This window comes from Salvelinus sp. IW2-2015, linkage group LG17, assembly GCF_002910315.2.
Source record: "Salvelinus sp. IW2-2015 linkage group LG17, ASM291031v2, whole genome shotgun sequence".
Classification (NCBI taxonomy): Eukaryota; Metazoa; Chordata; class Actinopteri; order Salmoniformes; family Salmonidae; genus Salvelinus; species Salvelinus sp. IW2-2015.
Genome location: NC_036857.1, coordinates 21,565,916 through 21,590,491, shown reverse-complemented (window position 1 = coordinate 21,590,491; position 24,576 = coordinate 21,565,916). Strand labels below are relative to the sequence as shown.

The 24,576-nt window shown below is 45.0% G+C and overlaps 1 long non-coding RNA gene and 1 pseudogene across 1 annotated transcript; both read left to right on the top strand.

Moving 5' to 3' along the window:
- The first annotated feature begins 5,905 nt into the window (after nucleotides 1-5,905).
- LOC139022533 (uncharacterized) lies at nucleotides 5,906-8,672 on the top strand. The gene is made up of 3 exons (XR_011481312.1): nucleotides 5,906-6,835; nucleotides 8,196-8,343; nucleotides 8,594-8,672. It is a non-coding gene; the product is annotated as an uncharacterized lncRNA (long non-coding RNA).
- A 129-nt stretch (nucleotides 8,673-8,801) lies between these two features.
- LOC111976294 (lysine-specific demethylase 5C-like) lies at nucleotides 8,802-24,363 on the top strand (annotated as a pseudogene).
- Nucleotides 24,364-24,576: the final 213 nt, after the last annotated feature.

Sequence of the window (24,576 nt, the reverse complement as noted above, 5' to 3'; positions counted from 1 at the left end):
CTGGTTAGAGCCAGTTTGTGCTGTTCTGTGAAGGGAGTATTACACAGTGTTGTACAAGATCTTCCGTTTCTTGGCAATTTCTCGCATGGAATAGCCTTCATTTCTCAGAACAAGAATAGACTGACGAGTGTCAGAAGAAAGTTCTTTGTTTCTGGCCATTTTGAGCCTGTAATCGAACCCACAAATGCTGATGCTCCAGATACTTAACTAGTCTAAAGAAGGCCAGTTATATTGCTTCTTTAATCAGAACAACAGTTTTCAGCTGTGCTAACATAATTGCAAAAGGGTTTTCTAATGATAAATTAGCCTTTTAAAATGATAAACTTGGATTAGCTAACACAAAATGCCATTGGAACACCATCAGTGATGGTTGCTGATAATGGGCCTATGTACGCCTATGTAGATATTCCATAAAACATCTGCCGTTTCCAGCTACAATAGTAATTTACAACATTAACAATGTCTACACTGTATTTCTGATCAATTCGATGTTATTTTAATGGACATTTCCAAACTTTTGAACGGTAGTGTACATAAAAACACAGAATGTGTGAAATATGGGTCTACTTCTCTGCTATTTAAATCTGAAATCAAAATGTTAACATCTTCTACCAATTCAACAATATAGCTGTTTTGGTAACTGCATCAACTACTTTCTCTCAACTTTTACAAACAAATACAATTTAGTCCACTTTCCCAACAACTTACATAAAAACTATGAGCTTATGAAATCTTGGTCTGCTTCTCTGTTTTTCAAATCTGAAATATAAACAGAAATATCTTCTACCAATCAAATGATATCACTGGGAGAGCCCATTTAACTTTTATTTAAGACTGATTGTGCCACACAGCTCACCCCAACCCATAAAAATAGCCCACTATAACAACCCTCACACTCACTAATCAAACTACAATAGTGACCCCACTTCCTATAGCTAACCCGGCCATGGCCTACCTGTCTTTTAAACATGAACTATTACTACTGTAATGTACCGCTACTAGAAGTTCCGGGGCTACTTAGGCTACTCCGCTTGGTAAACGCCCTCCATGCACCTTTTCTTATGAAAATAACACCATTTATTTGCAGTATAACCATTGGAATTAGGCCAGGCATGCAAAAGACAAATTGTTAGTTTATCAATAGATTGTTGTGTTTCTATGTCCTGCATTGGTATAGGTTCTGAGATGAAATAGGTGTCACACCCTGACCTGTTTCACCTGCCTTGTGCTTGTCTCCACCCCCCTCCAGGTGTAACCAATTATCCCCTGTGCATTTATATATATATTTTTTTTTTACCCCTTTTTCGTGATATCCAATTGGTAGTTACAGTCTTGTCCCATTGCTGCAACTCCCATACAGACTCGGGAGAGGTGAAGGTTGAGAGCCGTGTGTCCTCCGAAACACAACCCAGCCAAGCCGCACTGCTTCTTGACACACTGCTCGCTTAACCCGGAAGCCAGCCGCACCAATGTGTCGGAGGAAACACCGTACAACCATGTCAGCATGCCCGGCCTGCCACAGGAGTCGCTGGTGCGCAAGAACATCCCTGCCAGCCAAACTCTCCCCTAACCCAGACGACACTGGGCCAATTGTCCACCACCCCATGGGTCTCCCGGTTGCAGTCAGCTGTGACAGAGCCTGGAGTCGAACCAGGATCTCTAGTGGCACAGCTACCACTGCAATGCAGTGCCTTAGACCACTGCGCCACTCGGGAGGCCCCCCCTGTGCATTTATACCTATGTTTTCTGTTTGTCTGTTGCCAGTTCGTCTTGTCTCGACAAGCCTACCAGCGTTTTTCCTGTACTCCTGTTTTTCTCTCTAGTCCCTGTTTTCTAGTTTTCCCGGTTTTGACCATTCTGCCTGCAATGACCCTGAGCCTGCCTGCCGTTCTGTACCTTGTGACACTGCCCTGGATTACTGACCTCTGCCTGCCTGCCCTGACCCTGAGCCTGCCTGCCGTTCTGTACCTTTCAGACTCTGCTCTGGATTACAGACCTCTGCCTGCCCTTGACCTGTTGTTTGCTTGCCACTGTTGTTGTAATAAACTTGTGTTACTTCGAACTGTCTGCATTTGGGTCTTATCCTAAGGTCTGATAATAGGAAACGATGTCCCGCTCCTATTGCACAGCAGTACTGTAGCTTACCCATACTGTCAAATATTTTACATAAACTAGCGGTCTATTCACTCTGTTGGCAGGATGTTTTAATCTTTAGCAGTAATGTATGATGTATCTGGAAAATGACTGTCACTTTCTGGAAGAGAAAACAATACCAGTGGTTGTGGACCTGTCCTCAGTGGTTGTGGACCTGTCCGCAGTGGTTGTGGACCTGTCCTCAGTGGTTGTGGACCTGTCCGCAGAACGTTTCAATTCAACAATGTTTTGCATGGACTTTTTCCCCAACCTAAATATTCTGAAACATGGTCTAAAAGGCAGGCTACAAAAAAAATATGCAATTACGGTACTTACAGTGTCTTACTAAGGCCTACTTCAATGTAAAAGATCAACTGTTCACTTGTTAAATTTGACTGTATAAGCCTACTACTACTACTACCTAGTCTCCCACTGAAGGCTACTATCAGCTATTTATAAAACAGTCACTCCTTTACAAATTTGTAACAGATTGTATGAATTGGAATTCGTAATATATCATATGAATTGCACAAAAAAAGATATATGGCAGGAGGTAACATATCATACAAAATGAATGACGTTGTACACAATTTTGGCTCGTGAGTTCTACTTAGAGAACTACTGGATAAAAACTACTGGATAAAAATTATTTAAAACCTCTGGAACGCATCTTTGAAACATTTTTTACTTCTTCAACTACCACACAAATGCTTTTAAATAGCTATATTAAGTCACACAATTTATCTCCAGGAAAATTACCATCCAGTTGATGTTGATATTGTACTGCACTGTTGAGGGTGCTTGCAAGTAAGAGTTTCGCTGCACTTTTTATACCGGTCCTGCTATCTGGGATCCTTGTGACTTCCCTACCCCGTTGAAGTTTAATGTAAAATGGTCGGTGGCGATTTTAGCATGTACATCTTGGTGGTGCAAACTCACTACACAACACTAAACAATACATTAATTGCACTATAACGGTGAAAACCAGTGCCCAGAAACTGTTAGGGCCTACATAAAGCTGTCCCAACAGCAGAGCTTTCTTTTCAGCACTGTGGAGTGAATCCTTACGACAGCTACACCTGGGTATCAGAGGATCCTTGTCTGGCAGCGAAACTGTTCATTCAGCCTCATTTACTGCCTTTTAAAAAACATTGTTGATATGGCTGACTTGCTTAAACAAATGTGGTTTCTACTGACAGCTGAGATATACAAACTATGGCATAAGGGAACGGTGAGCAGATAAGATGCAATCCGTAATTTCGATTAAGACATCAATGAGTGAGCTAGGACGGACGTAGTCAATATAACTATTTGTTCAGAACTTTTTAAATGTACAGCGACAGAATTCAGAACATGGGCCATTCTTACAGTATTCTCCATGTACACCAAGTTATAACTGTATGATAAATAAAGGGGGCATATAAAGAGACAATGAAGAAAGCTCTTACAATATTCAATGATGACATTTCTCTAAAACAGGTTATAGGCTACATTGGCAACCACCAAGTCAGAACAGTAGCATAAGTTATCAGGGGGAAAGGGACCAAATTATTAGGGTGAGGCACATGGGCTACTAACAGCTTACTACACAACATACACTTAGTATTACTTTCTTAGCTACAGTATACATATCTCCCTGGCATATTACATAATTTATGCAGCAGCATATAAGACATGTTTGTCATGAAACGTTGTCATTAAAGTCTGGCATTCTTTGGATTTATGGTGCTTTCAAGACAACTGGGAACTCTGGAAAAAACAAGATCAAATCATGACGTCAGTAATCTTCTGGCCTTCTTTAAAGGCCCGAGTTCCCGACTTGGAATTCCTAGTTGGATGACCGCTCAAAACGTATTTTCCCAGTCTGGGCTAATTTTTTAAGAGTTCCCAGAGTTAGATTTCCCAGTTCCCAGTTCCCAGTTGTTTTGAACGTGGCAGGAGTCATGCAGGATTCATGCAGGACAGCATGGCCAATGTATTCAAGTTTTTCTGGCCCATGGTGTTGCGTGTGAATGTTTATCCTTTGAAGCTTGGAAAAGAGACCCTTAAACCCAGACTTGGAACACGCACCCTCTCCACCGAAAAGCAGGCAAGAGAAGGAAAAAGTGATTGCTTTGCGATGCTTGCAGTTAGACACTGATTCCTTCCAAACCACTCAATGTTGAATTTGCGATTTCCAACTCGTGTAATGTTTATGTCCAATGGCCGATGAGCACTGATACGTTTTATCAATAATTTCTCTTCATATGACAAGGATTGAAAAGGATTTGCCAATAGATTGTCGATGTGATTCATGATGATGACTGCTTGTCTAGCTTGCTAGCTAAGATTTTGAAAGTATGACGTTGACATGATCATTAAAATCAAAGCTACGGTAGATATAACGTGATTTTATGTTATTTTATCTGTGGCTATGACCTTGAACCTTCTTGGATGGTGTTGATGATACATTTACTAGAAGAGTGAGACCAAGTTGAGATGCTGGACCAGGTGGATAAGGTATGATATAAGGCAGTTTATTAAAGTGTAAAGATATCTGAAATAGCGTGCACGGACCCTTTCATCAAGCTCAAATTGGAACTCTCCGAAAGAAGCCCAGATAACAGAGTGCATATACATTTTATACAGTACAGAAAGTAGGTTGAGTCTGGAAGTTCTGGTCCTCTGGTTGGTTCTGATGAGTTGGGCGAGGTCTCCTTCAGGCTAGTATCACTGTCCCATTGGCTCTGAGTAGAGTTCTTTGTCTTCAGAAATGTTCAGCTAAAACAGGAGATTAGGTGTGTGCGTAGATGTTCCTATTTTGACATTTCTGTGTGTCTCTGTAAAATGTTCAGACTGAAGAGGAGTTTTTGTGTGTGCGTAGATGTTCCTGTCTTATCTGTGTTTATGAAAGGTTTACGTCAGCCCTCTGTCCTTGGGTATGTGTGTGTCTCAGTACCTCGTGAAATACAGTACCAAGCACCCTTTTCTTGTCAGTGTTGATAAAAGGTCTATGTCAGCCATCTGTCTCTGGGTGTGTGTGGGTCTCCGTATCTGCTATGAGTTTGTGAGAAACCCTGTTTGGAAAGAAGTTAGTTATAACAATGTAATAGCAAATATGCTTGTGTTATAATAAATGATATTTATTACAATGGGCACTTCTAATGTAAATCTATGGCAGCACCCAGGGGTGTCTGAACTTTCTCGATCTCCCTGTAGATTTTGCGGTGACATAGTGTCCCCATGAGTGACAGAACACGGAGCCAATGATTGCGCAACTAGAGAAGATTACCAACCCATAAGCTTTGTATTTACCCTGGCTGCCCCTACACCACAGAAAGCACTGAGCTAGGCTGAAACACATGCATTTTGGAGCTGCCTTACTCAAGAAAGCAAAAAAGAGACCATGTTTTCATCAACTTTATTAATTCAATAGATTTTTTTTTACATTGTTTGCAAACTGATATGTTATTTTGTATTATTATTAAACATATTTTTTGCTATACACGTGGGGCTCTGCCCCCACCTGCCCTGAATGAGGAGTCTCCACTGAAAATGGTTAGGGTTATGTTATGATATGGTTCGGTTAGAGATTAAGTTTAGGGTAGAGACAGCCCAAGGATTCTGGACAGCACTGATCATTTATAGCTACTGTAAACTGTGTACGTGACTAATACAATGCCAGTAGGTATTACTCCGTCCGTGCCACCTGCGTGCATGCATGCACTTCTGCCATCCTCCACATCAGCATTTTTTAAATAATGGCATACGTTTTAAACTATGTACTACTTTTATTTTGCCAAGCGTATATTAGTAAATAATTCCGTGAATGGGTACCATAATTCGTGAAATAAATCAAGATCAGAGAAAATGCGTCTCCGAACTACTTTCTCTAAATCGAACGAACGTGGAGGGACTAATTCCTGTCCTCTCTTCCACTCAAATAACTCAGCTGTCGTAGTACTAGTAGTTGAGAGACTTGAGGTTGCGCTTAGGCAATGATGAAACTAAGATGGCGTTTAAACCCAGACAGGATGAACGGGGGATAGCGAAATTGGTCACAAATTGATTTGATGGGGACATCATTCTCACAGAGATACTCGTTTACAAGCAAATGAGTCTTCAAAGTGGACCATCTTTACACTTATAATCAAACAGAAGTGGGTATATGGGGGAAGCGACGCTGAAAACGGGCAACTTTACGTGAGCTATCTGGACCTTGCTTGCTAGCTAACGTTAGCTCGTAACATTACTAGCTACAGTAGCTAGCTAACCAGCGACAGCTAGCTAACGTAGGTAACGTTAGCCAGCCGAGCTAAACAACAACAACACTGTCAACAGGGAGGAGGGTAGTCTCAGGAGAAATAATTGTCTACGGGATTGTCCGGAGTATTTTGATTCAAAATAAAACAATTCATATCTGTCTTGGGACAGGTACGAAACAGAGAAGGAACCAATATTTCCAGTGAAACTTCCACGCCAATTCGCAGTGCTACCCGAGACCGGAGGTGYTGCCTGGGATGGGCTGAAAAGTGGAGGCCGTAACGTTAGCTTCAGCCACAGTAATCGTGACCCAGTGCTGAACAATAGACCCCGTGAGCTTTCAAGACACCTACACGGCCCATCATATTATTGGTGACACCTGAGTCCATAATTTCCTCTGATCACGTTGAACGTGTCAGGCAGAGTTGCTGTCCAAGTGCCAGCTAACGTTATCTAACATGTAAGTCTAATAACGTTAGCTATACTCTAGCTAGCCATATTTCTTATCCGGTAAGTTAGCTAAGATGCTAGCTAGAGAAATCCTAGTTAGCAACTAACTAACTACAGTGAAACTTAAAATAAACCAAACAGCTTGGGATTGTCTTAGCTTGTCAGTCACCAAGGACCTCCCGTTATGTAGCTAGCTATGTGACAAATTACCCATATTTTGTGATTTTTGACAATGGCTATATTCATTTGTTTCCTAACTTGAATCCCCATATTTGGTCTTGCAAATGGGAGCGTGGATGGATGCAATCAGGCCTTTAAATCCTGTGACGTTTTTATGTTGAGGTTAGTGGCTTTAGCTATATTTAGAGAATATGTCCAGAATTTGTGTAGGAAGCTTCCTCAAATGTCTTTATCATTATTTTCTATTGAAAGGAAATGTAGGTGGCCTTCAGATGGGTCCTGTTGTAGGAATTGTAGGAAACAAACCATATCCCAGACAGTATGAGTCTTTTTATATCACCAAGTATCAACATACTTTGTTAGTTAGTGAATTATTTTCTGTTGATGACCAAACACCAATTTGACCTTATGAGACAAGAATGGCACCATGTAAGAAGTGCATTATTTGCTGTGTCTGTAAGGTAGGGGGAGGGGAGAACAGTTACAAAGAACGCCTCCCCCATATTGGGTTAACAGGTTTGGGTTTTTGGTGTTTTACTAGATTGAAGGTTCCATGATGTTCCAAAGACTTATTCCAACTATTAAAACATGATTCAATTCAAAGACATTATTCACAAGTAGAATAATCATGTAACGTTTGTGAAACAATGGCCATTCAAAATTGTAGGTTGTGTCCCTTAAGGCCCTTTGTTTGATCTGATGAAAAACATGCTCTAAAGCATTGTTAATGTATCCAATTCAATTTATGGTACTGTACAAATGAATTTTTGAAGAACTAGTAGTCCCATAAGGAAATATCCCTTGTGATTATTTTCTCCTTAGCCTAACTTTGAACTCGGAGTGGACATTTTCAAGAAATGCATTTGAAATTTACTTTTTTTATAGTAGATGTGTTATGTAGAATGTGTTGTTTACAAAGACTCCAATAACTACATAAACAATCTTAGGTTTGGGGTTATGATAGGGTAAGATGGTTTTTCCAGCCTTATAAGACATGCATAAATGTATTCGTCAAGAATCAATGGGTAGCCTATATCATTAATTGAAATGACCATTGATTAGCAAGAAATCTTACATTGTGCCCGGACTTCTCATGGTGACAGTTATTTTGACTGCCAATCTGCTTAGCTAAGTAAGTAGCTGCACTGTGTAGTGACTTGACATGCAGATTTGACCTTACCTGTTGCCAGGGCGATGGAGGGGGAAGACTTTGTGCCTCCTCCGGAGTGCCCAGTGTTCGAGCCGTCATGGGAGGAGTTTCAGGATCCCCTGGGCTACATTGCCAAGATCCGTCCAATTGCAGAGAAGTCTGGAATCTGCAAGATTCGTCCTCCTGCTGTAAGTGTTTACTGGTGACATGCATCTATCATTTAACCCCATGAAACCTGTGTGGAGTTGAATATGGTTGTTTTCCTCTGACCTTAATCAATCTGGTGTAGTCTCACTTTTATTTGTGTTTCTTTGTGTGTCTAGCAAACACAAGTACATTTTCTCTTTCTTTCAAGCTGAGCCCAGGATTTAGTGATTGCAGGATGACAAGTGTTTACATCAAACATAGACATTGATCAAAGCTTTCCTTTCCCCACAGGACTGGCAGCCACCCTTTGCTGTGGAGGTGGATAGCTTCCGCTTCACACCCCGTATACAGAGACTTAATGAGCTGGAGGTTCGTCTCTCTCCTCATATATTGTATCATTGTATAGTTGAGTCTCAGAAATGGAATGAATAGAACGGTCATCCCCATTCAAGTCAACGATGGCATAATGGGTAGACTAGCATCCATTTTGAGTGTACCCATGCCAGGAAGTAAAAGCAGGAAGTGTACCTGTGCTGTGATTTGAGTCAACTCAACTGACATTACACAAAATACATTCCATTGCATGAGCTACATCAGTTAGCATGATTTGGAGAGAAAAACTACGTTACCATGGCAATCCATCATCAGGCAGACATTACTCATGTTAACATGAGTTTAGCAGTCAAATTGCCAGGGTTAGAGCTTCCAAGCCTGTTCTGTTTCTATGGGTTGATATTGAAGAACTGTTTTAGAAGTCACGTGTTCTGGTTGACCCAAAGATTATATTTTAGTTTTCAGTCCATTCTAATAATATTGAATCCTGACCCCCCCCCCCCCCCCCCCCGCCCGAGACACGAGTCAAGCTAAACTACTTGGACCGGATCGCCAAGTTCTGGGAGATCCAGGGATCCTCTCTCAAGATCCCAAACATCGAGAGGCGCATCCTGGACCTCTTCAGCCTGTCCAAGGTGCCGGAGCTGACTGACCCATGTTTTTAATTTCTCAGTAAACCCCCTGTTGCATGTCTTATTTCTGTAAAACAAAAAAAAATAAGACCTATTGAGACTTACCATTGCTAACACTATCCAATAGTACTTTAGCCAGTAAAACTGAGCTGTCTGCACTTGTATTATTTTGTGTTGTAGGTTGTGATAGAGGAGGGAGGGTTTGATATAGTCAGTAAGGAGAGGCGCTGGGCTCGCGTGGCCCAGAAGCTTGGCTACCCTCCAGGCAAGAACATTGGCTCCCTCCTGCGCTCACACTACGAGAGGATTGTCTACCCCTTTGAGGTGTTCCACACTGGTGCCAGCCTGCCGGTAACGCTACTCACCCACTTTGCTCCTGATCTTTTGTGCTTATACAAGCGATCTATCAACTCTGATCTATCAAATAGAATTCGACATGCATTGACTTACATTCTTTATTTGTTTAGTCAGTTGCACTGTTTAGAAATGTTGTCCATCCATAGTCATGAATGTAGAAGAGGGTTTCACCCCATGATTTCTGTGTGTAGCAGACTAAGCCAAAGCTATATGATGGAGAGGAGGTGCATAGAGAATACAAGCCCCACTCCATCCCCCTACGCCAGTCTGTCCAGCCCTCCAAGACGAGCAGCTACGGACGCAGAGCCAATCGTCTCCAGCCAGACGTGAGTGACAGCACACAAGCTCCAATGACCGACGTACATAATTTCCCTCTTAACAGTATCAGTCGTGTGTATAGTTCACAGATACTAATAGAAGTTGGTTAATTTTACTCATTTCCATGATCATGTTGATCGTTCCAAGGATGTAAGCATTCACTCTCCACAACCATAATCTGTTAGTAGCCATATTTAACCAGTCTCGTTCAGGAATGGTGTCCAAATCTATTCATTGGGTGGTGATGTACTGTCTTCTGAGAACTGCTAGTGAAACTACTGATCTGCACCGGTTCACAGATCTCAGCTAGGGTAACACCTGCCGTTAACACATTTTACTCGTAGGTTTTTCACACTGATTGTTTTATCTTCTAGGTAGACTATCAGTGATGGATTTTGGTTAGGCAGGAAGTTAAAGTTGTCATACGCCCATACAATCATGTAATAATACTCATCTCTTTTGGCATTGAAAAGTGGAATTACTTTTCATTCATATCGTTGTATTCCTAACTTAATCCGATTTGAAATGACGTAATACCAAATTAGTCATTAATCCAAATGAATTGAATCTGAGTTCCAGCTCTTTCTCTCCAAATTGGAAAGGAACATCTAGATGGACCCGACGATGCGCTCAGAACGCAACCAGCATGCTTGCTCTGTGTACCGCTACGCTGCTGCTATGGTGTCTGCTGCTACTGCCATTTGCCCCATGTTACACTAGCTCTCGTTATATGCTATATGTCACCCTATATCTCCCTCTTCCTTTCTCTCTTTCCCTCTTTCAACACCACCGATTTGTTCATTTTGTCACCCCTGCCATTGAACATTGCTAACCCATTGTAGTTACCTGTAGGGTACCCATGTCTTTCACCCATAGAATACATTTTGTTTGTACCATTTAGCATTTTAAAGTGGTGGTGTGGTGAGATCTTTTGATTTGCTTCCTCATATGCCTTACTCCAGATTTGATTTGAACGATGGCAAGAAATGCTTAAAGGGATAGTGTGAGATTTTGGACATCTACTTACCTAGAGTTAGATGAAGTCATGTATACCATTTTTGTGTCTGCCTCCAGTATGAAGGACGTTTAAAGTTGTTTCGTGTGTGTGAAAGAGAGCTTTCATAACAGCTTCAAGACAAATTAGTAATGAACAGTAGCTTATTTTCCAAATATTCCAACCTAAGAAGGTATTGTCCTAAAGTTGCCGCTTTCAAGAATGAAAGTCGATAGCCTAGTCTATTATTTGCAATGTATTTTATGAGGCAACTATTGTCCAGCCTTGTATAGACTAACCTAACTCACTAAGACAGCCCGGTCCTAATCAAACTCCCATTGTTTGTGTGTCACACAGACACACACACGAACCTGTTCCATGCTGAAGCTCCTCCACCAGAAATGAATACTAGAACAGATTTGCCTCCCTTTAGCCTCAGCCCAGGCTTTCTTACGTCGTGATTCGTACTAGTTGTAGCATTCCATTTAGCACGGTTATTTTAGCCAAGTTTAAAAAAATGTTTTGTTTCAAATAAATGCGAATAGTTGGGTTGGTCAATATAACAGTGTTTTATGGGTACATAATCATGATGGGACAAAGGTTGCCCAACCGTAACTGGAAGTCTACCAGAACAGCTAGCACTGGATGCAGAGCCATACAAATGGTATCCGTCATTTAATCTGACCCTGGGTAAGTAGAGAAAGGGCTTAAAATTTGCACTGTCCCATTAAACTTTACACTGAGATGTCATCGGATTGGTCATAGCCCACCATAAGAATCTGATGATATGGTTTTGTTTTAAACCCACGTAAGCATCCTTGTGTGTGTTTAATTTTCAGCTGAAGTGTTTTATTACCTAGGCCAGGGGTCTCCAACCCTGTTCCTGGAGAGCTACCCTCCTGTGGACTTTCGCCCCAACCCAAGTTGTCACTAACCTAGTTCAGCTTATCAACCAGCTAATTGATTAGAATCGGGTGTGCTAGATGAGGGTTGGGGTGAACCTGCATGACGGTAGTTCTCCAGGTACAGGGTTGGAGAGACCTAGGCTATGCGTTCTCTGAGGGCTCAGTTCTAAACGGATCAAAAAGACCTTGTGATCAGTACAAGCACAGCTATATTTGGCAAACACATGGTCTACCCACGCCTATTACAGTCAAACACAAGTCATTCTATTTCATCACACCAGATTTTTATCTCTTCATATACATTTTCACTCTTCCAATGGCTGTTTCTTTTCTTCTCCTCGGCCATTTCTTTTTCTTCCTCCTCCTGTCTCAGTTCTTTGTTGCTGTTGTCTTCCTATGCAGGGTCCAGAGGATTCTGCCCCCCACCCTCTCTCCACTGGCTCTCAACACATCTCTACATCGGTACTGCCTGTCTCTCTTGAGCACAATGCGAGTCCTCGCTCTCTCCCGGCTCTACCCTCGCCCCATGTCTCTGTCTGCCTCGGTTTCTCTAGCAGCAAACCCCTCGCTCTCTCGCCTTTTTTTTTTTGCGGCAGGGCCCTTGCCGTCCTTTTCTAACTCTTAACAAACATCACCATTCAACAGCCTAGCATCAAGCTTTAGCTGTCTTTAGCCCTTATCCCACTCACCCACCCACTCACTGTTTGTCCCTGGCAACAACTTATGCAAATGCATTAGCAATTATCTGTCTCGCCTGTACTTGTTTATGAAATCAGTGTGAATCTCTCTCTCCCCTCTTATCTCTTTACTGTTAGTCAGTCTCTGTGCGTCCTTTCTTAACGCTTCCATTCCCTCACTTCTGCAGCGCTATTGTGGGACTGCTTGTGCTCTGCTGAGTGCAGTTGATCACCAGTGGGTTGTGTTTGACAAGAAACCCGTTAGACACTCCACTTGGCCTTTTGAGAAAGTAAAATATTTGGAAAATGCAAACACAGCTTTGTACATTTTATGCTCTGAAGCATTGCCCCTTCAAAAGTTTTACAGATTTAGGATCTGAGGCAGATGACGCCTCACAACCTCGATTTGAGTGCATTTTTTATTGTATTAATCACTCAGTTCAGCTGAGTTGAGACTTGTATGTAGGTTCCCCAAATTAGTTTCCTTTGTTGGTACGTGTGTTTGGATGCTTTTTCTTATAACACGGTGGTGGGTCGTTACCTTTGTTTAATAACTGTCAATAGTCAAAGATGTACTGTATGTAGAGGTTGTACTCTACTTGCTGACCCTCTAGTACTACTATTCTCCATTATCCTCACACCATCTCCTGACCCCTTGACCCTTCTGCTTCTCCATTCCCTCTCAGTATACCTGAAAGTGTATTGGTGTTGCTCCCATCACATCTCCATACTGACTTTTTGCCATTTGTCACCCTAGCCTGATCCCACAGAGGAGGACATAGAGAAGAACCCAGAGCTGAAGAAACTACAGATTTACGGTGCAGGGCCTAAGATGATGGGGCTAGGACTGGTGCCCAGGAATAAGAGCATTCCCAAGAAAGGTAACACAACTCTGCTACAATCCTTCACCCCCCCTACCTGGGTCTGAAATGTGGGCTCTGGTCATAAAGTAGTATCATATAGAATACGTTGCAATTTTGGATGCATGTTGACCACTTCTCCGATTTCCCCTCCTTCCAGAAGAGCTGCCTCAGACTGTGACTGTCCGGGCTGCAGCCCCTGCTGTCCAGGTCAAGGATCAGCCAGGGGAGGTCAAAGAGAAAGGAGGAGATGGCAGCACAACCACAACGGCTCCTCCTCCCTCTGATGCCACGATAAAGAGTGAGGTGAAGAAAGAGGAAGAGAAACATGAAGGTGGAGAAGCTCATGACAAAGGGGACCAAGACGGTGGTGAAAACGGTGACGGGCCCTGCACCAAGATGACCATGAGGCTGAGTACGTAACCTCGCAACCCTCAGTTTGTAAGGGCCTTAGCCTCCATTCACGCTTATGGGCAAGTTATACAGGCACAGATTAAGGCTTGTCCTGGACTAAGAAGCCTGGTCACTGGAGATTCTCTGTCTGGGAATCCAGCCCTGTAGGTTATGTCTGATTCAAAACCAGATGTTATAGCTATTCGAATCATAAGGTGGCAATTTAAATGGGAAAATAAATAAAGCTAGTTGAACACCATCTATGCTGCCAGTCATTTAATGGGTAAACAATTTACATTTACCATTTCGTTAGTCAGCTCCTTTCCAACATATTTGCGTGTGGCAATTTAAATGCAGAACTGTAATTCTGTTTCACTTATCTGTTTGTGTTCTGCTAAGGTGGATTCGTTTGTGTGCCGGATGTGTGGCCGTGGCGACGAGGATGAGAAGCTCCTGCTGTGTGACGGTTGTGATGACAACTACCACACCTTCTGTCTGCTGCCCCCTCTCACTGAGGCCCCTAAGGGCAACTGGCGCTGCCCAAAATGTGTGGCCGAGGTGAGAGCGTCATGAACACGTTTCCATCCACAGAGTAGTCATACCGTCTATAAAAAATGATTACGATAGCTGTGATGGAAACAGGAAGTTTCAGTACAATTTCATGAATGCCGCCAGATAATTTGTTCAATCGACATAGTGGGATCTTTTTGTGTCGGTAAAAGTAATTACCTCTATGGGAGAAATGGCAGTGGAAACCCTTTTTTTTATGCGTAATATTGATATATTAACCATCATATCGAAGTAAACTTGGAGTCACGCGATGACATGTTGTGTGGTCCTCCCACTAGGACTCAGGAAACCATGCAGTGTATTAGGCGACAGATGAAATAAGTTATGGTGAACTTCACTGGGTGGTGAAAGTGCACAGTGATGAGCTTGATGCACCTTTCAATAAATATGGAGTGGCTTATTCTGGTGACATGATGCTTGACTGCTGTTTGACAATTGTAAATATTCTCTCTCTTATCCATAATAATCTCATACTATCCTACCCCCACTGAAATCTGCCAGCCGTTGGCTAGAGTGCACGTACGTAGACCAGAGTAGACACATTTTCTATTTTACCCAACAGTTTCTGTGTCAAAACTATCAGTAGAGTAGAAAATGTGATGGACATTTTTTTATTCGGTACATGAGAAAGTCCATTTTGTGTGCACTATGTCATCACGCACTGATTTGGTGGAAACACGCATATTTTCTTTATGCAGATATTTGAATAGTCACATTCATCTGTCACAAATTTGATGGAAAACTAGCTATTGAGACCCACAACATCCTGTTTTCAAACAAACATCTTGCTATGTGGCTGCAGCCATCCACCGTCTAATTAATCTGGAGCCTCTGTGTATATTTTAACCTGAGGAGTCTGGAGCCTCTGTGTATATTTTAACCTGAGGAGTCTGGAGCCTCTGTGTATATTTTAACTGAGGAGTCTGAGCTCTGTGTGTATATTTTAACCTGAGGAGTCTGGAGCCTCTGTGTGTATATTTTAACTTGAGGAGTCTGGAGCCTCTGTGTGTATATTTTAACCTGAGGAGTCTGGAGCCTCTGTGTTATATTTTAACCTGAGGAGTCTGGAGCCTCTGTGTGTATATTTTAACCTGAGGAGTCTGGAGCCTCTGTGTGTATATTTTAACCTGAGGAGTCTGGAGCCTCTGTGTATATTTTAACCTGAGGAGTCTGGAGCCTCTGTGTGTATATTTTAACCTGAGGAGTCTGGAGCCTCTGTGTGTATATTTTAACCTGAGGAGTCTGGAGCTCTGTGTGTATATTTTAACCTGAGGAGTCTGGAGCCTCTGTGTGTTATTTTAACTTGAGGAGTCTGGAGCTCTGTGTGTATATTTTAACCTGAGGAGTCTGGAGCCTCTGTGTGTATATTTTAACCTGAGGAGTCTGGAGCCTCTGTGTGTATATTTTAACCTGAGGAGTCTGGAGTCATTGAGGCAGTTTTCTGGTAGATGTGGCTTGTAGGGGAAACGTGTGTTTGATGGAACCCGGGGCTGGACGCCTGGTCAGGAGAATTCTGTCTATTGAACACAGGCTATTGACATGTAACACTGTCAGGAAAAACACTGGCATAAACTTTTGCATTATAGTCATCTGTATGTCTGGTAACTTTTGATTTGCCTCCATCCAATCCATTTCTTCAATGGCCTCTTGTCTCCTCTCTTCTTCCTCCAGGAGTGTAAGAGGCCAGCGGAGGCCTTTGGTTTTGAGCAGGCTACTAGAGAATACACCCTGCAGAGTTTTGGGGAATGGCTGACACCTTCAAAGCAGACTACTTCAACATGCCTGTCCATGTAAGTGCCTCTACAAACTATAAATTAATGCTTTGCTCTGATGTGGCGATAAACTAGTCCTTACTAATGAAGACATGCTAGTTGATTATATTGATACATTATTCTTCTCCATATGAGTTTTTTTGTTGGTGAGTTTGTTACAAATGTCTTGTGTAGATGGTTCCGACAGAGCTGGTGGAGAGAGAGTTCTGGCGCTTGGTCAGTAGTATAGAGGAGGACGTGACAGTGGAGTATGGAGCAGACATCCACTCGAAAGATTTTGGCAGTGGATTCCCCATGAACAACGGCATGAAGAACCTCTCACAAGAGGAAGCGGTAACTAGCTATCACGCTTTTCATATCTCACTCCTGTTTGTCTTCTCATTTTCCTTATATTAGTTCTTTAAATATATATTTATTTATTTATTTAAATATACCGTGTTTGTCTATTCGCTCTCATTGATATGCCATTAATATGATCCTTGTACAACATAATATATATACATGCAGATATAGCGTATCTGTTCCTCCTGCTAACCTGCTCTGTATCTGCTCATGTCATCTGCTACTGTGCTGACTCGATCTGTTGCTGACCTCTTGCTGCTCTGTCGCAGGACTATGCCCGGAGTGGCTGGAACCTGAACGTGATGCCAGTTCTGGAGCAGTCCCTGCTGTGCCACATCAACGCAGACATCTCTGGCATGAAGGTGCCCTGGCTCTACGTGGGCATGGTCTTCTCCGCTTTCTGCTGGCACATTGAAGACCACTGGAGCTACTCCATCAACTACCTGCACTGGTAAAGAGGACACTACCTGTACAGTACACAAAAACATTACAACCCTACAGGAGACATGGGGTATTAATAGGTAGTTCATCTGTAGATGGTGGAGATTGTCCTTTTATGGCCCATAGCTTTATACAGGACTAGTGAGAAACCCTGTTCGCATTCTCCCCTCTCTCTCTGTTCCTCTCTCTCCCCTCGCTGTTCCCTTTACCTCTCCCTCCTCTCTCTGTCCCCTCTCCTCCTCCAGGGGTGAGCCTAAGACGTGGTACGGGGTTCCCTCTGTGAGCAGCAGAGCGGTTAGAGGAGGTGATGAAGAAGCTGACCCCAGAGCTGTTTGAATTCCAGCCTGACCTCCTCCACCAGCTGGTCACTATTATGAACCCCAACATCCTCATGGCTCACGGGGTCCCGGTGAGTCACACACACACCAGAGTATGTGAGCGGAGAGTGGAGCGTGCCCAATTTGACTGGAGCGTGGAGCGAGTTTCCCAAAGGCTGGAGCGTCGGTCTTCTCGCCCGCTCCAATTTCACTTCACAAGCTCAGGCATGCCCGGCCCAGAATGCATTTGTAGTCTACTTGTGTGCTGCTCTAGCCCTTGGCTTTAGCTACTGTCATGGAGTTCGCTATATTATTTCATAAAGACACTGATAAAACACACAGCTGCTAAATCAAGGTGACTTACAAAGATTAGGACCAAGAGAGGGAGTGCAGTGATGTAATGTCCACAACTAAAGAATCATCGTGGAATCTGAAAAGACAGGTATCCCGAGAGAACGAGGGTGTCCTTGTACGTGCACAGGCTAACAGAAAGGAATGACATGGTAGTTAGCTAAGTGTGTCATTGTAGCAAAGTTTTCTAAACAAAAATCTGATCTCTTAAAATGTTTGTTCTGTTATCTAGACAACAGGCATTCATTGATTTTGGCCCAATAGGCCTGGCATATTACCTCTTTCAAGGAGCTTTCTGTTTTTATAGGGTTATTTTACTTAAAATCCTTTAGCCTACATACAGAAAGAAAAACTACTACACCCAGCCTGGCAAGAGTGGCCCAAAAGGGTGTTTATCATCCCCAGTAGCTCTGAAGGCTGCTGGCCTGCTCTCCAGGCACCATCACATGAGCCTGAAGACACAGACTGGCAAACGTGTGTTTCTAATATTGAATTCCAAAGTGCATTTTTTGTTTAAATTGTAATTAATTCTAAGTAACAGCCTATGTGCAATTTATAGACACTAATGTTTAATAAAACAAGTTTGATCAAATGCTGAGCGCTTAATGTCCTGCCAGCCTAGTGTGTCGTACTTGCAAATGCTTCACAATTTTTTTTATTTGTAGGCTTTGAAATATATAGTCTAAATAAATAAATCAAATCAAAATTTATCTTAGCCTTCCTGTCTGTTCCTGGCCTATTTAGTGTTTTAAATACTGTTTAATACGTCATGAACGCTTCTTAGTCACCTTTTTCATGTTCTTTATTAAAATACATTTAATTAAAATAAATGGTTTGGTTTCAATACTTCAAAACCAGATGGTAGGTCTAGGTAGTAACAAAAATAGATGGGTGTTGTTTAAAAGTTATTTTAATTGAATGGAGCGACGTGGAGCACCGCTCCATGAGCGATGAGCGCTTTTCCGAACGCTCAACTCACTCACATACTGACACACACACACACACTTAGGATTGCAAGTAAACGCACAACCTCTCATACCATACTTACACCTCATAATATTATGGAGTTGAGATTATGACGAATAACTGCGAGAAATATTTGTAGACAATGGCCATTCTGATGAGTCCTTCTGGCATTTGATCGACAGGTTGTGCGCACCAACCAATGTGCTGGCGAGTTGTTCATCACTTTCCCAGAGCTTACCACAGCGGCTTCAATCAGGGATACAACTTTGCTGAAGCTGTCAACTTTTGCACTGCAGACTGGGTAAGGCTCTCATCTGTGTCCTGAGATCTAAAACTGACTCTAATCTTCCCAACTAGGTATCTATACTACCCTAATGGGAGTGTCGTACGTTGTTTTCAAATTGTCTCTTGCATTCACCCCCCACCCCCCCCCCTCGGTCAGCTGCCCGCAGGGCGCTCCTGTATCGAGCACTACCTGTCGTCTGCGACGGTACTGTGTTTTCTCCCACGAGGAGCTGACCTGTAAGATGGCCGCCTGCCCAGAGAAGCTGGACCTCAACCTGGCCGCTGCCACGCACAGAGAGATGTTCAGCATCGTCCAGGAGGAGAGGGAGCTACGCAAGGGCTTGCTGGAGAGGGTGAGACTAATACATTTGAAGGAAATGGATGTTAACTCTGCCTCTCCTATAGGCTGTCTGTGGTTTGGTCACTGACTTGAGCACTCAGTGGACTTACTTTGTGGTGTGTGTGAGTTGTTTGATTGTTGTGGCTTCTTGAGCTATATTGACTGTTTGGTTATGTGAGTTAGTGGTGTATGTTGTGTATTACTGACTGTGTGTGTGTGTAAAGCAGTTTTGCTTGGCTGTGTGTGTTTCTTAAATCCATGTGTGTGGTGTTCTCTCAGGGCATCACAGAGGCTGAGAGGGAGGCGTTTGAGCTGCTACCTGATGATGAGAGGCAGTGTGATAATTGCAAGACCACCTGCTTTCTGTCGGCCCTGGCTTGCTCAACTGACTGAACGCCTCGTCTGTCTCTACCACACTCAGGACCTCTGTAACTGCCCACAGACAAACTCTACCTCAGGTATGACTAACTGAGTCTCTCTCTCTCTTTCTCTCTACGTATCCTTTCTTTACCACTACGCTCACACTGACTCCTCCGTTTTTCTTCTCCCTACAGTACAGGTACACACTGGTGAGCTGCTGGCCATGTTACACCGGCTCAAGTGCGAGCCGAGTCGTTTGATTCCTGGGCAACAGAGTGAAAGAGGCTCTGGAGCAGGAAGAGGGCAACAAGACAGGTCAAGAACTACACACCATAGATACAAACTATACACTTGACAAGTATACCGCTCTATACTTCTTGTGTGGCTGAACTACACTTCTGTAACTGAATCATGTCCCCAAAAGAAATGTCTTAAGAGTGAGTGAAAATGCATATTGATTTTGAGTTCATGTTTCTCCAGGCGTCATGGATCTGGAGTGCTGAAGGCAGAGGCAGCAGAGAAGAAGTTCCCTGACAACGAGCTGCTCCAGAGACTCAACACTGCCCTGACTGACACACAGCACTGTCAGCAGACCAGCACTGGAGCTCCTAACAAGACCACTGACCAGGTAGCACACACTGCCATACCCAATGCATTTAGCTCCACGGTGACTCACATACACCATAACAAACATTGCTGTGTATGTGTTGCAGGAGGATGACCCTGGCTGAACTCAAGGCTCTAGTGGAGAAGATGGAGAACCTGCCTGTGTGATAAGCCAGCTGGAGGACGTACAGGTGAGTAGCCTCCAGCTGGACCTGAGCCACCAGAGAGAACCAGTAACTGCTGTAGCTGTAACGTTGTAATGTCCGGCCTCTCTTCTTTCCCTACTTCCTCTCATTCCTTTTATTCTACCCTTTCTCTCAGGCGGTCCTGCGTACGATAGAGGGTTTCCAGACTCAGGCCCAGGCTCTAGTGAGCGACAGGGACTGGCGCGCAGACGCCCCTCCCCCGAACAGCTCCAGGCACTGTTGGAGCAGGGGGCTGGCTTACCTGTCGATGCCCCTGAGTGTGAGCTCCTGAAGGGGATGCAGGAGCAGAGCGCTGGCTAGGCGAGGTGCGCCGGACCATGGGGCCCGAGGGGAGTGAGGTGACCCTGGTGGTCCTCAGGAACCTGATGGAGGCGGGCTGCATCGTGCCCCAGAGCGTCTCTGTGGAAACCGCCATGGCAGAGCTGCAGGAGCTGCTGACGATAGCAGAACGCTGGGAGGAGAAGGCCCAGATCTGTTTGGAGCAACGGTGATGGACACCTCATACTGACTCACTCTTTCATTCTCTCTTTCACCGTCATTCTCTCCTCACTGTCTCACCCACACACTCATCTCTTTTTCTTTTAGACTCACTCTGTTCTCAGGTTGTTTTGCTCTTCCTAATGTCCTCTCTCTCCTGGTGTGATTGCAGGCAGAAGCACCCTCTGTCCACCTTGGAGGCCATAGTGAACGAGGCCCAGCTCATCCTGTCAAGCTGCCCAACATCCTGTCTCTCCGGGGCTGTCTGAGCCGGGCCAGGGCCTGGGTCACTGACCTGGAGGAGATCCAGGCAAGTAGCACCAACTCTTACTGTCTGTCATAACCTGGGCCACGTTCAATTGGCAAACGTTGTGCAATGTTGAAATACGAAATGCATGAATACAGGTCAGAGAAGTATCCTTGTTCTACAATGTACATGTCTATGACATTGTTCCACAAAGTTGTGCCTTACTTAACATAACCCAGGTTTTTCCTCTCACGTGTGTGTGTGTGTGGCTGTAGAATGGGGAGCACTACCCGTGTCTGGTGACCTGGAGGGCCTGGTGCGATAGGTAGAGACCTGCCAGTCAGGATGGAGGAGCTGAGGCAGCTGGAGCTGCAGGTAGCCAGCGCCCACTCCTGGAGAGACAAGGCCTCCAAGACCTTCCTGAAGAAGAGCAGCCAGCACAGCCTGCTACAGGTCAGACAGGCCAGGGGTGGGGCTTGTGTGGGCCTGCTTAGTTCTTCATTTACAGTTGTTTTGCCCCGCACTGGTTAAAAAGGATTTGCTGCACATATCAATCACGCTTAGTGGATAGGGAGGGAAGCTTTGGGACATAGATAGATACTGTGACTATCTGCAAACTTTGTTGAAATAAGTCTTGGGAGTATGTGAACATTGTCAGCCCTGACATGTCTTTCTATGTGAGTGTATTAGCCAGTAGTATGTGTGTTAACATGTGACTCTTACTAACACCTTGAGCCTCACAACTTTGTCTCGCTGTAGGTGTTGTGTCCGTGCGTGGAGAAGCGTAAAGCGAGGGGAGCGGAGACGAGTTGTTTAGATGACACCGATACCAACACTCTGGGCCTTTCTGCTCAGGACCTGAGAGACCCTGGAGCCATTGTGAGTCTGCATGGAGTCTGGCCTAGCCACGTTCTAGTCTGTTCAGTGTGTTGGTGTTACCTACCAGTTTCAGAATGTCATATCCAAACAACTTGATTAGTCTCAAGGCAGTTTCTATTAGGGCTACAGCGACGCTTCAGTCACATACATACAGCATGCAGAGACCATTAAAAAGTGCATAATCTGTCTGTCCCGCTCTAGGTGACGGCGTTTAAAGAAGGAGAGCACCAGGAGAAAGGGGCTCTGCTGAGGCTCCAGCAGGTCAACCTGTCTAAACCAGGTGTGGAGAAGAAAGCAGAGAAAGAGGTAAAGACTGAGCAGGAGGACAAGGAGAACGGAGGTGGGAGGTGGGGGGAGGACACCATGGAGCTGGACACAGCTCTCCACTCTGAGAACTGTGGAAAGGGGAACGGGGACAGTAACCACACAACGACAGGCAGTGCCTCTCCTCAGTCAGTGTGTGTGTGTGGCCGGGCGCCTCGCCCCCCTCTGCTGCGCTGCCACCTGTGTAAAGACTGGTTCCACGGTGGGTGTGTCCCGTTCCCCTCCCTCCTGCTCCCCTCCTCAGAGCCCCCCACCAACCCCCTCTGCTGGTGGGACTGGGACTCACGCTTCCTGTGCCCCCGGTGCCAGCGCTCGCGGCGCCCGCGTCTGGAGACCATCCTGGCCCTGCTGGTGGCGCTCCAGAGGCTGCCCGTCCGTCTGCCAGAGGGAGAGGCTCTGCAGTGTCTCACAGAGAGGGCCATCACCTGGCAGGGGCGCGCCAAGGAGGCACTGGACACCCCAGAGATACAGGGGGCACTAGAGAGGCTGCAGGAGCTTAAACAGAACCAGCCTCACAGGGAGGGAGAGGAGGACAGGAAGAAAGGGAACTCTGAGTCGGTGATAGTGCTGTCGGATTCGGAGGGAGGGGAGGGAGAGGGAGTGATAGACCTCACAGAGGAGAACTCTCCCAAGAAGACCCTAAAGAAAGAGATGAACGGTGGCACGCAGGCTGGATGTGAAAACGGCGTAAGCCGTTACAATGTAACAGGTTAGTAGCCAATATTGTAACGCCTCCAGGCCATGATGTAACCCAGTAGACTTTTTCTCCTGTATCTGACTGTACCCCTCTGTACCTCCACCCAGGTGTGGGCTCTCTGTTGCCGCTGGTCCCTTCACTAAAAGGCCCAGTGATAGAGCTGTCCCTGACCACCAGGACCCAGCTAGAGGAGTTACAGCTGGAGGGAGACCTGCTGGAGGTGTCTCTGGACCAGACCAGCATCATCCACAGGGTCCTCCAGGCTGCTTCAGAGCCACAGAGACACACACTCCAAACACTCATACTGGTGAGTGACCAGGAAACCTTTACCCTTTAGCTGTGTATGTTGTAATAGCTTAACTCCAATGGTGTTGGTCCTTTGACATTTCCCATTTAGTTACAGTCAGTAGCTCTATTAGTTTTAAACTGTCTGAATAGCGTGGGTTGATGTATCATGTTTTGTCCTGCCTCCACTTCTCTCTTCAGATTGAGCTCCAGGAGCAGAAAGGAGCGGGCCGTGGGGGGCGGGCCAAGGACAAGAGGAAGAGGAAGAGCCAGAGGGGCGACACAGGGGCGGAGGGAGGACCCCGGTCCCAGGACACCTCAGAGTCCAAGAAGACCCGGCCCCTCAACCACACTCCCTCCCACATTCCCATCCAGACACACCCTGAGGTAACGCTCACCCAGACACACCCTGGGGTAACGCTCACCCAGACACACCCTGGGGTAACGCTCACCCAGACACACCCTGAGGTAACGCTCACCCAGACACACCCTGGGGTAACGCTCACCCAGACACACCCTGGGGTAACGCTCACCCAGACACACCCTGGGGTAACGCTCACCAGACCACCGCTTTTGTTTTGCTCTTTTGTTTATTTTCTATTTTTAGTCCCTCCTCGTGTATTATTTAAAATATTTGTTCAAGAGATAATTAGTTGCATTACTTATTTGAAAGAAGTTGAACCAGTTAAACTTATGCTTCTCTCTCTCTCCAACGGTCTTTGTTTCCGTCTCTTCCTCTCCCTCAGATCTTATGATATGGTTATGGATGCAACACTGGAGAAAGGAATGGTCAGACGTTTGGACAAATGAGATGGACTGATCACTCTGGGCCGAAAGACAGTGTCAAACTGTAGAAGGAAAGATGCGGCCATCCCAACCGTCTACAGCTCCCCCACCCGTCTACAGCTCCCCCTCCCCGTCTACAGCCCCGTCTCAGCTCCCTCCCCGTCTACAGCTCCCCCTCCGCTACACTCCCGTCTACAGTCCCGCTCCCGCGTCTACAGCTCCCCGTCTACAGCTCCCCCACCCGTCTACAGCTCCCCCCCCTCCCGTCTACAGCTCCCCCCTCCCCGTCTACAGCTCCCCCCCCTCCCGTCTACAAGCTCCCCTCTATCCCATCTTCTTAAACACTAACACAGTGATTCTCTCTTTCTGAGCTCCTACATCTAGATTCTATACTCCTGTCTAATTCTCCTGCCCTCCCACTCTATTCTGATCTTTCTCTTCTGCCCTGTACTTTATACCCCCCCCCCCTCTGTCTGTCTTTTGCTATCTACCTCCCTCCATCCTCCCAGTGAACGTGAACGGAGTGTGTGAGCTGGCTTCGTCATTGGAGAGTC